Genomic DNA, 15,651 nt, shown 5'->3' with positions numbered 1-15,651 from the left:
GGTAACAATACCATATTAAAGTGGTTTCAGTATTAAATAGTGGTCTTAGTACCATATTTGAGGGTGTAATTCTCGAACGGTTTTCTAAGTGCAGTAGTTAATCGCACAGTTGTAGTTGGGCTTGTTTTATCCTGGAGGTGGCGTGGTTGATAGTCTGCCTTGCACAATTTTGGGCAGTGGCATGAAACGTCTTAAAGAGAGCGACCTGGTCGTGACTCAACCTAGTAACAACTTCGGTAGATAATAGAATTTGGAAATTCAATTACAACATTTTGGAAATCCAAAAACAACACATAATTGTACGCATGGAGGCATTTCCATCATTTCATCTCATATTTTTCGCGAAGGAAATTGTTGTGCGGATAAGTTAGCAAATTATGGTTACGACTTGGCTGATGTTATTTGGTGAGACTCTCTCCGCACATTTATTAGAGATAACTTTTAGAGTCAAATACGGACTTCCTAGTTTCCGTTTTCCTTAGGTCTCTTGCTTTGTATTTTGGATTTTTATAGTATGTTTTTTCCGAGGGTTTTGGTTTGGTCCCCTCTTGTACAATTTTCTCTTTTTTAAGCAAGGTGGTAGAGGATGGGGTAGCCTTGGGCTTCCAACATAGTTGGGATGTCAAGCTATCTCCTGATGTCTTCCTTTACTTTTGATTCAGAAAAAAGAAAAAAGAAAAAAACTCTTTAATAGACCAAAAAAAGGCTAAAATATAGTTTTAGTCCTTGCAAATATGCCTCGTTTTAGTTTTAGTCCCTGTAAAATAAAATTTTTGTTTTTGGTCCCTGCAAAATTTTTTGTTTTTTAAAATAGTCGCTGACCCCATTTTTGTGATGATTTGCATACGTGGCACATGATGACTGGCCCATTTTGTAGTTTTTGGTCCCTGCACAATATTTTGTTTTTTAAAAAGGTCCCAGCAAATTTTTTTGTTTTTGAAAATAGTCCCTCCAGGGACCAAAAACGAAATTTTTATTTTACAGGGACTAAAACTAAAACGATGCATATTTGCAGGGACTAGAACCATATTTTAGCCAAAAAAAAAAATTGCTGAAATTTGGAATGTAAATATATACATATTGAGTATAGGCAGGAGCGTTTATATAAAGACGACACATATCTCTCTTATCTTAAGTAAAGTCTGATTTGAATCCAACTTTAAACATACCACAACTTAAAACTCTGAAGAAAAATTTGCTGCGCATTCATGTCCCAAAAAACTCAAGAGATGAATAGCCGTAATTAATAGAGTTTACACTAAAAAAAATACACATATTGAATACAGATACAACTTCTACGAAGAACATTAATTATACGGAAGACATTTCAGAGTAAAAGAAACCATAATTAACACGTTTACTGTTTTTGAACAATAATTTGTTATGTCGTTTGTGTGTTTCTCAAAATTCCTAGCTGGGAATGGGGTCTACATCTACATCTATATATATATATATGCTTTTTCTGAGTCTTTCTATGTCAGTTTCCTCCTTTAAATCTATCTCTCATCATCAATGCGACAATCTACTGTTAGAGTGTCCTTCTTATTTTGATTAGATGATTTTGAATGTGTGTCAAAATTTATGTACCCACGTTATTCTTATAATCTTGTCTTGATAGTCTTGTATATATTGCATCATTTCAAATCCGGCACTCATATAATAAGGCTATGTTTTGCTTTTTGGTTTTTAATCATTGAATATTCTTATTTTCACTCTTTATAAGACGTTGCCTTAATTAACTGTTGTAATTACATAGAATAATAAACTAATAAGAAAATGTTTCTTAATCATCATAGTACTCTCTCTGGAAATCGATTAACGGGGTTCAGTACCAGCGGAGATTGCAAATATATCTACTCTGATGCATTTGTGAGTTACTCATTAGCCTACTTAGCGAAAAAATTAATTAATTTCACTAGTCCATAAACATGTATATGTTCAATACAAATAATTTTAGTAGAACTTAACTTTATCGAACACTGTAAGTACTCCCCCGATTGATGTTCTCCCTTCATATATATTAAAGCCCTGTGTTTAAAGACCAGCTTGATTTCTATGGCTTAGAATCATAATTTACTGTTTTGTTTTTCAATTATATATAGGAAAATGTCCTCTAACAATTTTACTAGAGAACTACCTACAACATTGTCCAAGGTCACTACATTGCGAGATTTGTAAGCATCAAATTTGATATTTACTGATTAGAAAATAAAAAAATAAATTTTATGATGCTTCAAATTTCCATGTCCTCTCTCAATGCAGCCGAATTTCAGACAACCAGTTGCTTGGAAAGATACCTAAGTTTATTCAAAACTGGACAAATATCAACACACTGTATGTACTCCTTAATTTTTCATGTTCATCTTTCTTCAAATTTAATTGTTTTTCAAATTGCTTGACTTTGTAAAAATAATTACCAATGATAACTTTACTTTTGACAGAACCATTCAAGGGAGTGGATTAATTGGGCCGATTCCTTCTGAAATTTCACTTTTGAGAAACTTAATTGACTTGTATGTATGATATTTTATACACTGATGAAACAAGGGTTGGAGTTTAACTTTCATTTTAATTATGTTTACTTAGCTTTAAATCAAATGTGATATTCAGGAGAATCAGTGATTTGAATGGATCTGAGTATGCACCTTTGCCACAACTTAACAACATGACATTGTTAAATAGACTGCGAGTTGATTTCTCTACCTCTTTAAGAAACAGTAAATAAAAGGCTTAAATACAAGTTAATGTAATTCCTAATTCCAATTCATCAAGTTTCTAATTCTTTGAAACTAATTATAAGAACATATTTTTTATGTGATTAATTTTATCACTCCCCCTCAAGATGGAGCATACATATCATATGCACCAAGCTTGTTACAAATAGGTTCAACCCGAGATCCTCTAAGAGACTTAGTAAATATATCGGCTAGTTGAACAAATAAAATCAATTACAATTTCTCGTGAACAAACCTTGTCTCTTAAAAAGTGGCAGTCAATGTCTACGTTCTTCCTTCTCTCATGGAGTACTGGATTGGAAGCAATATGAAGTGCAGCCAGGTTATCAGAAATTAGTTTCATTGCCTTGATATCTCTTAACTTTAGTTGCAAGAGCCTAGAGTAATTGTCTTAGCCATGTAAGTTCACAAGATGTTGCTACCATAGCAAGATACTCTGATTCTGCACTCGAAGTTGAAACTATGTATTGCTTCTTGCTCCGCGATGATATCAATCTACCTCTATCAAGGACAGAATATCCAGAAGTTACATCGTCTATTCTGATGGTGAACCTGTCCAATCAGCATCAAAGTGGCCAACAACTTCAGTGTTACCCCTGCCTTCATAAAGTAATCCTCTACCTAATGTACTCATGATATACCTAAGAATGTGAATCAAAACATTCTAATGACTTCACATGGAGGATTCAGAAAATTTCTACAGCGTAACACCGAAGTTTAGAAATTTTCTAAGCTGACAGAAATTGGCCTATTCTAAGCTGACATAAATTGGCTTACTAAGCTGACAACAAATGTAATATCATCATGCCTTGTCACTGTAAATATTTAGGGGCCCCAAATATTTAGTTTGAAAGTGAAGATATAAATCTTGTTTGAGCCGATGAAGGGCAACCTGATCATTACCCTTTGATAATGATGTCATTGACATAGACAAGAAAATAGAGGCAGGTGGTCGCTGAAGAATTCCAGAAGATAGAATAATCAGTTTCACATCTGCTCATGCCATACACTTGGAACATAGTGCTAAATTTCCCAAACCAAGCACATGGAGATTGTGTAAAGCCATATAGATATAAACGCAGCCGAGAGACCAACTGAGAGGAACCACTAACAGTAAAACCAGACGGTTGTGCCATATACACACCTCCTCTTATAACTCACCATGAAAGGGAATTTATGATGTCTAATTGATGGAGAGGCCATCGATTAATATCGACTATATGGCAAGAAATAAGTGAATGGATGCAATCTTGGCAACTGGAGAAAAAGTGCCCCCATATTCAAGGCCAAAGATCTGTGTGTGTCCTTTTTCCGTAAGGCGTGATTTTACGCGTCAATATTTCCATCAGGCCCTACATTAACTGTATTGACCCGACGACAACCTATTGTGGTTTTTCCATCAGGTAACGCTGCCAAATCCCAAGTACCATAAGTACCATTGGAGTGCAAAGCAGTCATCTCATTTAGCATTTGAAGTGCAAAGGTAATAAAGTCATGTAGGATATGAGCGAGTTTACTTATGGATATTAAACTAAATGGAAATTCCAATCGTAAAGTACTGAGTTCAAATTAAGTGTGGGTAAGAGACTAGTTCGACTAATGCCTTCACATTTGGTTTGTGCTCCATTTGCCAAAGTCATACTAGGGAGCGTTTACATGTAAGTGAGATGAGAGAAAAGCAATTTGTTACCAAATATATGATCAAAGGCGCCAGAGTAAAGGCTTTAAGGTCCAAGTGAAGTGGAATGTGACACTAAGGAAACAAGATTACTGGTATGAACAACACAAGCAACTGGTTTGGGGGTTTGATTTTGTGCCTTGAGCTTGAGGTTTTCATTATACTCTGTAGTCGAAAGGAAAAATTATTCAGTGTCAAAAGCCTCAATATATCAGCAACATTCACTACTTTGGCTGCAACTGATTGGTTTTGGTTCGGTTTTGCGCCTTAATATGGCATAACGGTTAATTGGCAGAACCTACCAATGGTAGAACCCAGTGCCAGAAAAAGGGGTTTTAGATCTTGCAATGGAAAAGAGCAACGGTTAATTGGCATAACGGTTAATTGGCAGAACCTACCAATGGTAGAACTGGTTCGACTATTTCTACGTTCTCTTCCTCCTGCATATATAATTGGCAGAACCTACCAATGTTTTGCAAGGGATCGGTACAATAGTAAAACTGAAAATGGAAGATGTGGCTAAAAGAGGATAGTTGCTAAAAATTTACCAAATGACTGGCACTGGTGGCTGGGGGTGGAAGGCTCTTGGGTCTCCCACACAAAGAAAGTTTTGATGCGTTAGGCGGCGGGGAAATGTCTGTCTTGCTCGCTCTTGTATTACACGTAGGCAGGTGGTGGCGTACAGTGTTGAGTCGCACCGGAAACGGGCCAGCTGGTTATAGCATAACTGGAAAGACGTTAAGGTCATGTGAGAGGAAGAGCATGATGAAAAACGCCTACCATGACAATACCCACCTCCTCTAGGAACTAACCACTACACATACCTTGTAAATTTATGTAATTTTTGTGTGTCTAATCAGACTTCTCAATACTGTATTTATAGTGTATTTGCTATAAATACAAGTTAATGTGATTCCTAATTCCAACTTACTAAGTTCTAAATTCCAATCCCATAAGCAAGTTGATGTAATTCACTTTTTATGAGGTGCAAGTTAATGTATTTTTTTAAGAACCACAAACCCTCCATTTACACCAAAAAGATATGGATTTTTCTTTACGTCAGAAAAAGGGTTTTTAGATCTTGCAATTGAAAAGAGCAACTTGGTTCAAATTATAGAATTAGAGATCCAATTTAACCCAATAAAAGAGTTAAAGAACCAAAAACAGTATGTACGCAAATGAAAAAATAAATAAAGCAAGAAAGACACTAATTTATATCGTTATCTATCTTATTGTTTCGCTGGATTTTGAGAAATTGCAATCAACGGTACACTACCTGAAAATCTTGTGACTATTAAAACATTAAAACACATGTAATATTCATACTTGCTACATTTTTTTTTACTATAGCTAACCATCAAAGTTTCTTTTGTTAAGTTTAACTTGTTTTACAACCATTGGCATTTTTGTGTCGAGTTTTCCAAATTACAGGAATTTTTTTCTATGACAAATTTTCCCCCTAGAATTTTAACTCAATCTCAATGTGATATGATATCTTTTTCAGAGACCTCAGCTTTAACAGATTAAGAGGAACAATCCCGAGTAACTATGCTGACATGAGCAATGCAAATTTCATGTATGAAATTCATCGTAGTTACTTAGCCCAGTTTCTTTTGGTGGTATACTTTTAATCACATTTGTTGGCTTCTTTACGCCTATAGGTTTAGTTTGAACTTTCATTATGCTGGATAGTTAAATAATCCTACTTGGTTCCTGAGGATTAAACTCAACCTAAACATGAAGCTTTGCATACTAATACCTTGATATTCTTTTATGATAGATTCTTGACCGGAAACCTTCTCACTGGACAAGTTCCTCCTGCTTGGGGAAAGAATTCAGACGTGTGAGCTATCTTTCTAATACTACTTTTTTTTTTTTTTTTGATCAAGCTTAAAATGGAATATAAAACTCAGGAGCTGCCTGAACCACATACAATCAAACAATCCAAACTAAGACAACAAAAAGAACACCCCTTCCAATGGAGGTACAAAGACCACATCCAACAATGGCTACCACGTAAGACTAGCTATGACACTAACAGGAACAACTAATCAAAGAAAGCAAACCAGTCCAGCAGCAAAACTAGTAGTATAAAAAAAAAAAATCAAGTATTAAAAGAATACAATCTATCCCACTAAGATAGATTCAGCAACCATCTAGAATAGCAGAAGATGAACCCAAATAAGAACAACAACTGCAAGATATGGAACTTTCAACAAGACAATCACATATATTTGGGATTGCTTTTGATCACACCCTTTTTGGAACGCGTTTGTATGAGCTCACTACTAGTGTATTGCTTCTGATGTCTGCCTCTTTTACTCTTCTTCACAGTTTCATGTGGTGAAACTAGATGTTTAGATGCATCTGGGGAATGAGAGTTGTTATGAGCTTCGAAGTCAGTTTCAGGGTCCAATATGCTATCAGTAGCATCGTTGTCCTCATCCTCCCAAAACTTACTCAAATTCATACCATCTTTCAAACATGCAGCAGAAAGATTTTTAGGGCCAACAGTGAAAAGCACCTTTTTCTTATCTTGTCCTAATATCTCATCATGAGTGGTGATAGGGGTAGTGATGGGCTGCAATGTGATGGTAGTATCATAAAAAGGATCCCTAGCCTTACCAAATGACACAGCAATAGCATTGGGGAATGACATCCTCCCAATGTTACTACTCTGAGCTAGGGAAGAGGGACTTGTAATGGGGAAAGATTGCCTCCCATTAACAGGGCCCAAAAGAGGATTTGGACTCAAAGCAGCAATTTTAGAGTTCCTTTTTACCAAATTACCAGGATTCTCTAAGTTTGTGTTATGAGTCAATTTCTCCTTCCCTAGGGAATTGTCTTCCACAATTGGATTTTTATCAATTTGCATATCCAGTAATATGGGAATAGATTCCTCATCATTTGGCTTAGCCTCCCCTATGACATGCTTAGAACCACTTTCAAGCAATTCAAATGAGTTGTGAAGTGTGAGATTCATGTCTCCAATATTCTGGCTCTGATCATTAGCATGAAGTTCAGTGTTGAGGACTGCAATTTCATTGCTTTCAGGAGCTGATACTTCACCTTCCTCAAAATCATCAGTTGAAACAAAAGGGGCCTCCTGAATGTCATCATGAGAAGATACCTTAGCAGACTTATTACCAATTGCTGCAATGTGAGGGTGTACTTGTGCATTAACAGTTATAGCATCAACTGTATTGACAGGAAATTTAGCACTTTTCTTATTGGCCAAATCAGCTTTTGATTGAGCTCTTTGGTTCACATTATTACTCTTAGTAACTTGAACATTGGTAGCAGCATTTATCTTGGAGCAAGCATGAATGCTATGTCCTTTGGGCGTGAAATCCTTTGTCCAACGATAGAACCGCATGAATCCAGGTTTTAGGTTAACAACACCAATGGCCCAAATCTGCTTCATATCGTCAATTGAATTGAAATTAAGCTCAAAGAAACCCTTACCAAGGGGAATCAAACTCCAATTTTGTAATTGGGGCCAAAGATTGTTAAGCTTCGTCTTCAAGGCTTGTGTTGTTAACGCTGTATCTCCTTTGTGCAGAGTCAAACGCCCATGGAGATTGCATCTGCAAGCAGCTATTCCAGATTCATAGGCAGATACCTGTATGATTCATTGGATTGAAAATATTACTTCATTTATGCGCCAAAAATACTGGAAACATATCATTTCTTTTTTACTTTCTAACTGAAATTTTCATTTTTTCCCACCTTTTTCCCCCTCTTGTTATTTAAAAAATGTATTTTTAGTTGTATAGTGTTTTCTTGCATAATGTTTAGTTAATGATGGGTAGTAATTAAGTAGACCAAATCTTCCGTTAAGTCTCTAATTGTCGAATTATTATCATATTCTAAATCAAAGTATATAACTTGGGTGTAGAGATCTTTCATACAATAACTTCAGCATTAGCCAAGGGAGTCATATATGTCAAGATCAAAAAGTGCAAGATTCCTTGCATTTGTTTGTCACATGATTCTTCCTGAGACACCAACTTCTCCAATATGGCACAGGAACTTGTTTTCTATTTCATCGGCACACAATGACATGTAAGTTTGGTGTTATAAATACTAAAACAAGACATTGAAGTTTGAATTTAGATATCCTTTCCATTTCACTAGCATGTGATGAATCTGATTTTACTAATCATGCACTTGTTCTATTCCTTTGATGATTCTCTCAGAGAGGAGTTTCATGTTTGAGATTTGAATGTCCTAAACGTGAGTTTCTTCATGCTTACTTTCCTATAGATAGCTAAGATTTCACGATGTTTTTACTTTATTTATAAAAATAAAAAAATAAAAACATAGATACAACAGGAGAGGGGACGACAGACAACGATGCTTATTTTTTTACTTTGGGTACACTACATTAATGAAATCATGACTTTTGTTTGACTAGAGTTATGCAACCGCCCATGATTCCCTCCTTTTATCTTCATCTGCAGTGGGAAAAAAAAAATAGCTAGAGAGAGAGAGAGATAACAAGTTTATGAAAATAAAATTTCAAGGAAATTATTTTTCTTTATTGTTTTTATAATTTCCTTATTATTTCCAAAGTTGCTGACATGATCTGCTTAACCCAGCCTCATACACCCTTTATATAAATTGTGGTGGAAAGCAAGTGATAGTCAACGGAAAAAGTTATTATGGTGATTCAGACTCATCTAGACCAGCTCGATCCGATGTCAGTCCAACAGAAAATTGGGCATTTAGCAGCACTGGTAGATTCCTAGATAGTGATCAACTTGGAGACACTTATTCCTCACAAAGTATCTCTAAACTTACTATGGTGGATGCTGAATTGTACACGAATGAACGCGTTTCTTTGACTTATTATGGGTTTTGCCTTGCAAATGGAAGCTATACAGTAAATTTACATTTTGCTGAAATAATGTTCACAGACGATCAAACTTATAGTAGTCTTGGAAGGCGTGTATTTGATATTTATATTCAGGTACAATTTTCTTTTTCTTTCAATAGCAAAGTGATCACTAGTTTCCTATAACAACATTGTTTGACATGGTTTCTAAAATTTCTAAAACTCAATGAAGGATAAAGATTAAAATAATGATAGGTCGTCATATTCATGAAGCATTAAGGTTCTGATTGAAATGTTGCAGGGAATGCAAGTGCAGAAGGACTTTAATATTGCAGAAGCAGCTGGAGGAGTTGGTAAGAAAGTCATTAAACAGTTCAAAGATGTTGTTGTTACTAGTAATACCTTGGAGATCCGCTTACATTGGGCTGGAAAAAGGACACTATCCCCCAAATAGATCAGTATATGGTCCTCTTATATCAGCTATATCAGTAAAATCCGGTGGGTTATGCGTTGTACATCCCTAATCTTATGCTATGATCTCTATGTTATGATCTAATATTTTAAATGTCTTGTAAAACAATCAAGCAGACTCTTCACCTGCAAGCATATATATCTGCAGGAACTGTGGTTGGATTATTGGTTGCAGCAACGATTGTTATTATTTTAATATTCGGTATACTTTGGTGGAAAGAATGTTTTGGAAAGAAAAACTCATTAGAAAGAGGTGCATGCAAATTAATTTATTTTTTAGCCGTTATCATCAATCTTTTTTCTAACATATCAATTATCTAAGTTGTAATATCCCGCATGTGAGATTCAGTCAGATATCGATACAAGTTATTTTATCCTCGGAACTTTCAAGTGAAGAGCAAAATAGTAATTGCAAGTAAGACTTTTCATGACCGAATTATATGATTACAACGGATTACGGGGAATGAAATATGCCGCTTAAAGTTTTGACGGTATTTTTTTTATCAGATAAATTAAGTTAAGAAGACCAAAAAGGGGTAAAATGGTCATTTCCCCTAAGTGGGGTATATATAAGACAAAATATCCAAAATAAAGTTTCCACACTTTTCTACCCCATTCTCTCACCCAAATCAGATATTTTTCTTCCTCTTCTTCTCCCTACCTCACGTCCCTTTTCCTCTTCTTCCCTAGTTCACCAAAAATCATCACTTCTTTATGTAATCATCAAGTTTTAGTGTTTTTCTTGAATTATTGTAGAAATGGAACCTTTAGACAACTCAATCTTTCTCTTATCCTTTCCTAAGAAGTTCATACAAGAGACTCATAGCATGGGTTTAAGAGGTTAAAGTGTGTTGGTAATCATGTACAAAAATTTGAAGCTTTATGTTGTGTTTTGAGCATTAGAGGCAAGTTTGAGCAAGATTAATGCAAGACACAAGAGCTAGGGTTTTGGCTTGGCAAGAATATTGAGGTGAGGGCTGTTAGTAGCTTAGTATTGTTGTTGCTGTTTGGAAAGAAAAGCTAGAGGCTAAAAGTCATAAGTTGTTCCAAAAGCTTTCATAGTTAATTTTTGGAATTAATATTGTTAGGATTGGTGTAGAAATGGATTAGGAGCTGTGTATACATGTTTTATTTGATTCTGGAAAATTTGAATTGAAATGGAATTGTTTAGAGGTCATAAACTGTCAGTTAAGCTGTTATGGGAATTTTGTCTTAAATGACTAAGCTGTTGATTAATTTGCTGTAAAAGTGATTCTTAGGGATTATTATACATTTTGGAATTGTTGTGTTAATGGTTGGGTCGAACTTAATTTGATAGAAGCCATAAGTTTTAATTAAGCTGTTTGGATAAAAGCTTAAGTTGGAATTTGAGCCGTTTCAGGTATAGTTTTGTGATGACCAACTTAGGGGAGGTATATTATATTGGTATATGAGTAACGGTAAAATGATAAGCTGTTTTATTAATGACAAAAGTGCTTAAGTGGCCAAACAGTGAACTTCTGGTGCAGAGACTGAAATGAGAATTTTTGTACATGCTGGTCGATGAAGTAAGAGTGGAACACAAGTGAGTTGAGATGTTTCAAAAAGGGTAGAAACTATAAGCTAGGGCATAAGTTGTTTTGGAAAAGTGATTATGGAGTTTTGGAGATCGCAAAAGCTGCAGATTGTTGATCAGATGCTTTGCAAGTTTTTCCAAAAGTATTTCAAGGTGAGTTCCTTAGTTAGTTAACTCTCCCTTTGGGTAGTTTGAATCATGTCATTGAAATGGTGCTATTTACTTTTACTCAATACAATCGAGGTTTTAATGGTTATGCAAAGTCATGATAATGTGAACGAAATTGTATATGATATGAAAGTTGTGAAAGTATTGATCACGTGAATTGGTTCTAGCATTAAAACACTAAGCAAGACAATTGATATATATACTAATATAAATTATTTGAAAGAAAAAATGGAAATGAGTAACATGCTCAGAGAAAAAAAAAATGCGAAAAATCCGTTTGCTACAACGAAGAGATAATGTAGCCTATGAGGTATGGCTCATAGTAAAAAAATGTGAAAACTCTGTTTGCTACAACGAAGAGATAATGTAGCCTATGAGGTACTGCTCATAGTAAAAAAATATATGAAAACTCTGTTTGCTACAACGAAGAGATAATGTAGCCTATGAGGTACGACTCATAGTAAAAAATGTGAAAACTCCGTTTGCTACAACGAAGAGATAATGTAGCCTATGAGGTACGGCTCATAGTAACAAATGTGAAAATGTTACCGTCGCTACAACAAAAAGATAATATGATCTATACGCACATAGTGAAATATATAATTAATGACATGAACTTTAAGTTCAGAATTTTGATTATGATTATAAGTATGTGTATGAATAAGAATATGACATTATGATAGAATCGTGATAGTATTCTAGGTAGTGACCCTAGTTATCCCTGATCGTTCAATTATGTAGGATAAAGACTGTATAAACCTGAAATGGTTGAGATTAGAACAGATGGCGATCCTAGGTTCCCTGAGATTGCCTACAACCTAGGATAGGTGGAACTCACTGAAACATCATGTCTCACCCCGATCTCTTTTATTTATTTCAGATATTCAGGTTACTATACGACATCATGGTTCGTGATGAAGAAGCAGAAGTTGATGGACCATACAAAGTTCACGCCAGTAGTGTTATTTCCAAGGTATAAGACGAGAATTTTCTGTATCCTATTCAAAGAAAATTTTTATTGTTGTAATTTTAATGTATCCATTGCCAAGTTTAACACTCATGCTAGATATCCTAGGAAATTTCTAGTAGGGGTGTTACATAAGTGATTAAAATAAACTTGTTCATGTTGTGTATCCGAGCATGTTTGAGTATGTATGTTTATCAGTATAATGTGCTATGGAACCTGAGACTAGTTTTGTCATGATAAAAAGAAAGTTGAAATGTTACTTGAAAAGGATTGTATATGCACAATGTCCGTGTTTAATTTTATTTGTCTAAGAGATCTTTGTTCTTTCTTTTACTTCAATTAACAGAGCTTAAGAGTTTGGACCTGCAAACGGGTTTATTTACATTGAGACAAATCAAAGCAGCAACAAACAACTTTGATGTCTCAAATAAGATTGGAGAAGGAGGTTTTGGTCCTGTGTACAAGGTTTTTTGACTAATATAACCAAGTATCTTGAGTGTCATGCTTTTACTATATCTTTACATATATTTTTCAGAATATAACATTCCTCAAAATGCAGGGATGTTTACCCAATGGGACATTGATAGCAGTGAAGCAACTTTCTGCTGAATCAAAGCAAGGGAACCGTGAGTTTTTAAATGAGATAGGAATGATTTATGCTTTGCAATATCCTTATCTTGTTAGACTCCACGGTTGTTGTGTGGAGGGAGATCAATTGTTGCTGATATATGAATACTTGGAAAACAATAGCCTTGCTCGTGCTTTATTTGGTAATTTTTCCTATATGATATAATTCAGGTTGCTATTAATGTAATATTTCACATATTCAAACTTAGCACATGACTTTATATATCATTGTCTGAATCTTATTACATTCACAAATAAAGGTTGGTATTGCTAGAGGTTTGGCATACCTCCACGAAGAATCAAGACTGAAGGTTGTTCACAGGGACATCAAGGCCACCAATGTATTACTCAATAGGGATCTCAACCCAAAGATATCTGATATTGGTTTGGCCAAGCTTCATGAGGAGGACAATACTCACATTAGTACTAAAATTGCCGGAACTTAGTGAAAACTATAACTCTTGACTTCTCCTAGTTGATTATAAATAACTGCAAAAAGTTACTAAATTCAATTTAAATTGTATATTTTTATAATATAAAAGGTTGATGTCATATTGTATACTTATATCAAAGTTATTTCAATGATATGTTCCAACCATGTAGTGGATATATGGCTCCTGAATACGCAATGCATGGTTATTTGACAGTCAGGGACGGTGTTTATAGTTTTGGAATTGTTGCCTTGGAAATTGTCAGCGGAAGGAGAAACACCATTCATCGGACAAAGGAGGAAGCATTCTATCTTCTTGATTGGGTAAATTTTTGATGATGTTCTCAAAAAGTGTATATTTTTCATCTAATAATTTGATTATCCATGCATGCTACTGTCTACATACACTTTGTTCAGTGCCTTGTGTATATTTTTCATTTTTCATCTAATAATTCAAATCTAAAAGTGAATAAAGTCATGTATCCCCTTTATCACCCCTTTCCTCGTCTTGACCAACAATTAAAATTTGTTTGTTTAAGTATTACATTTCATTAGGACAACAAAGAGAATCAGAAGAATATGTAATTTTTACTTGTCCAGAAGAATAATTGTACATAACATTTTAAGTTACTTCCCTTTTCTAGAATCATAATATCAAGGAGTATATTAATAAGCGGTATCATTTTGCTCTTAAGTAATTTAACAGAAGTATGACCCAATTTCATAATTTGAAGAATTTTTAGATATTGAATGTACCAATTATAAATGACTTGGTTTCAACAGGCACAATTGTTGAAAGAGAAAGGTGACCTAATGGAGCTAGTTGATAGAAGATTAGGTTTAGATTTCAACAAAAAGGAAGCCATGGTGATGATGAATGTGGCTCTCCTATGCACCAACGTCACTTCAAACTTTAGGACATCTATGTCGTCCGTGGTAAGTATGCTTGAAGGAAGAAATGTGGTTCCAGAATTTGTGCCAGATTCAAGTGAAGTAATGGATGAAAAGAAGATGAAAGTAATGAGGCAGTATTACTATCAGATTGACGCAAATAATACAAGTAATTCACAAACGGAAAGTCAGAGTTTAACAATTGATGGGCCATGGACTGCTACGTCTTCATCAGCTGTAGACCTTTATCCCGTCCACCTTGATTCTTCCTATTGGGAGGAACGAAATTAATCGCGTTTATTGATATGTAATGACATCTGCTGGCTTGAGTCCTGCCACTGTGTCTTGCGTTGAAACCATGATGTATATCTTTAAAACTGAGTACTATACCATTTTTATTGTGTGTGCTCTCTATTGAACTCTTTCTAACACATGATAATTGGTTAAAACTTAAATAGATCCAACTATTTTAAAATGTATCCAACAAATCAGTTGGTTTGACATAAATTTAGGTATTTATATGAGTTTTAATCAATAAAGAACTTGCATTTGGAAAGTTTCTTAATGGGTATATTGTTAGAAGTTTACATTATGCTGTGTTATCATGTTCTGAATTTCGATTCAAATGAGGGAGTCATATTTGTTGCTCCCAAGCTGAGAAAATTGAATTGGACCATTTAGTGTAATGAAATTCATTGTTCTAATATATATTTTCAAACCAATGGTTTATTTTGTTTGCAAGGTTAAAAATATATAGCCAAAAGGTATGAAAGTTAAGGTTGGTATATGGCTGAAGCGATCTCCAACAGTACGGTTTGCTCAATAACAACTAAACTCTCTTTTTAATGTGACCAAAATAAAAACATAAAAATGTGGTGGGAGAATTATATCAATTAAAAACTTGAAAAAATATGTTGAGAGAGAGAGAGAGGTAGTGAGAGAGGCGGCCACCCTTGGTCAAGGCTAAGGCAACCGCGTCGGTTTTGAAGCATGAATACGGGAACATACACAGGAAACTGACACACATACACTAATAATAATTTGAGAAAACTACTTATTCAATCTAATGATATATTTTGGTGTCATGTCGTGTGTCCGACGCCGAAACACGCATAATTCGTGTTATTGACTTTTTTGATCTTATTTATGATTTCAGTGTTTGACACATTCTCATACCAAAATGTCATTTGCTCTTTATTTATGTTGAAACTGATGGTAGAATTTTTGGATTTTTAAATTTTTATTACTCAAAGTAATTTTTTTTAAGGGAATTACTCAAAGTAATTAAATAT

The 15,651-nt window shown here is 34.7% G+C and overlaps 1 pseudogene; it reads left to right on the top strand.

Moving 5' to 3' along the window:
* The first annotated feature begins 2,106 nt into the window (after window positions 1-2,106).
* Window positions 2,107-14,915, top strand: LOC11407231 (probable leucine-rich repeat receptor-like serine/threonine-protein kinase At3g14840; annotated as a pseudogene).
* Window positions 14,916-15,651: the final 736 nt, after the last annotated feature.

The sequence above is a fragment of the Medicago truncatula genome, chromosome 2 (genome assembly GCF_003473485.1).
Source record: "Medicago truncatula cultivar Jemalong A17 chromosome 2, MtrunA17r5.0-ANR, whole genome shotgun sequence".
Classification (NCBI taxonomy): domain Eukaryota; kingdom Viridiplantae; phylum Streptophyta; class Magnoliopsida; order Fabales; family Fabaceae; genus Medicago; species Medicago truncatula.
This window is presented reverse-complemented; position numbering and strand designations above follow the sequence as displayed.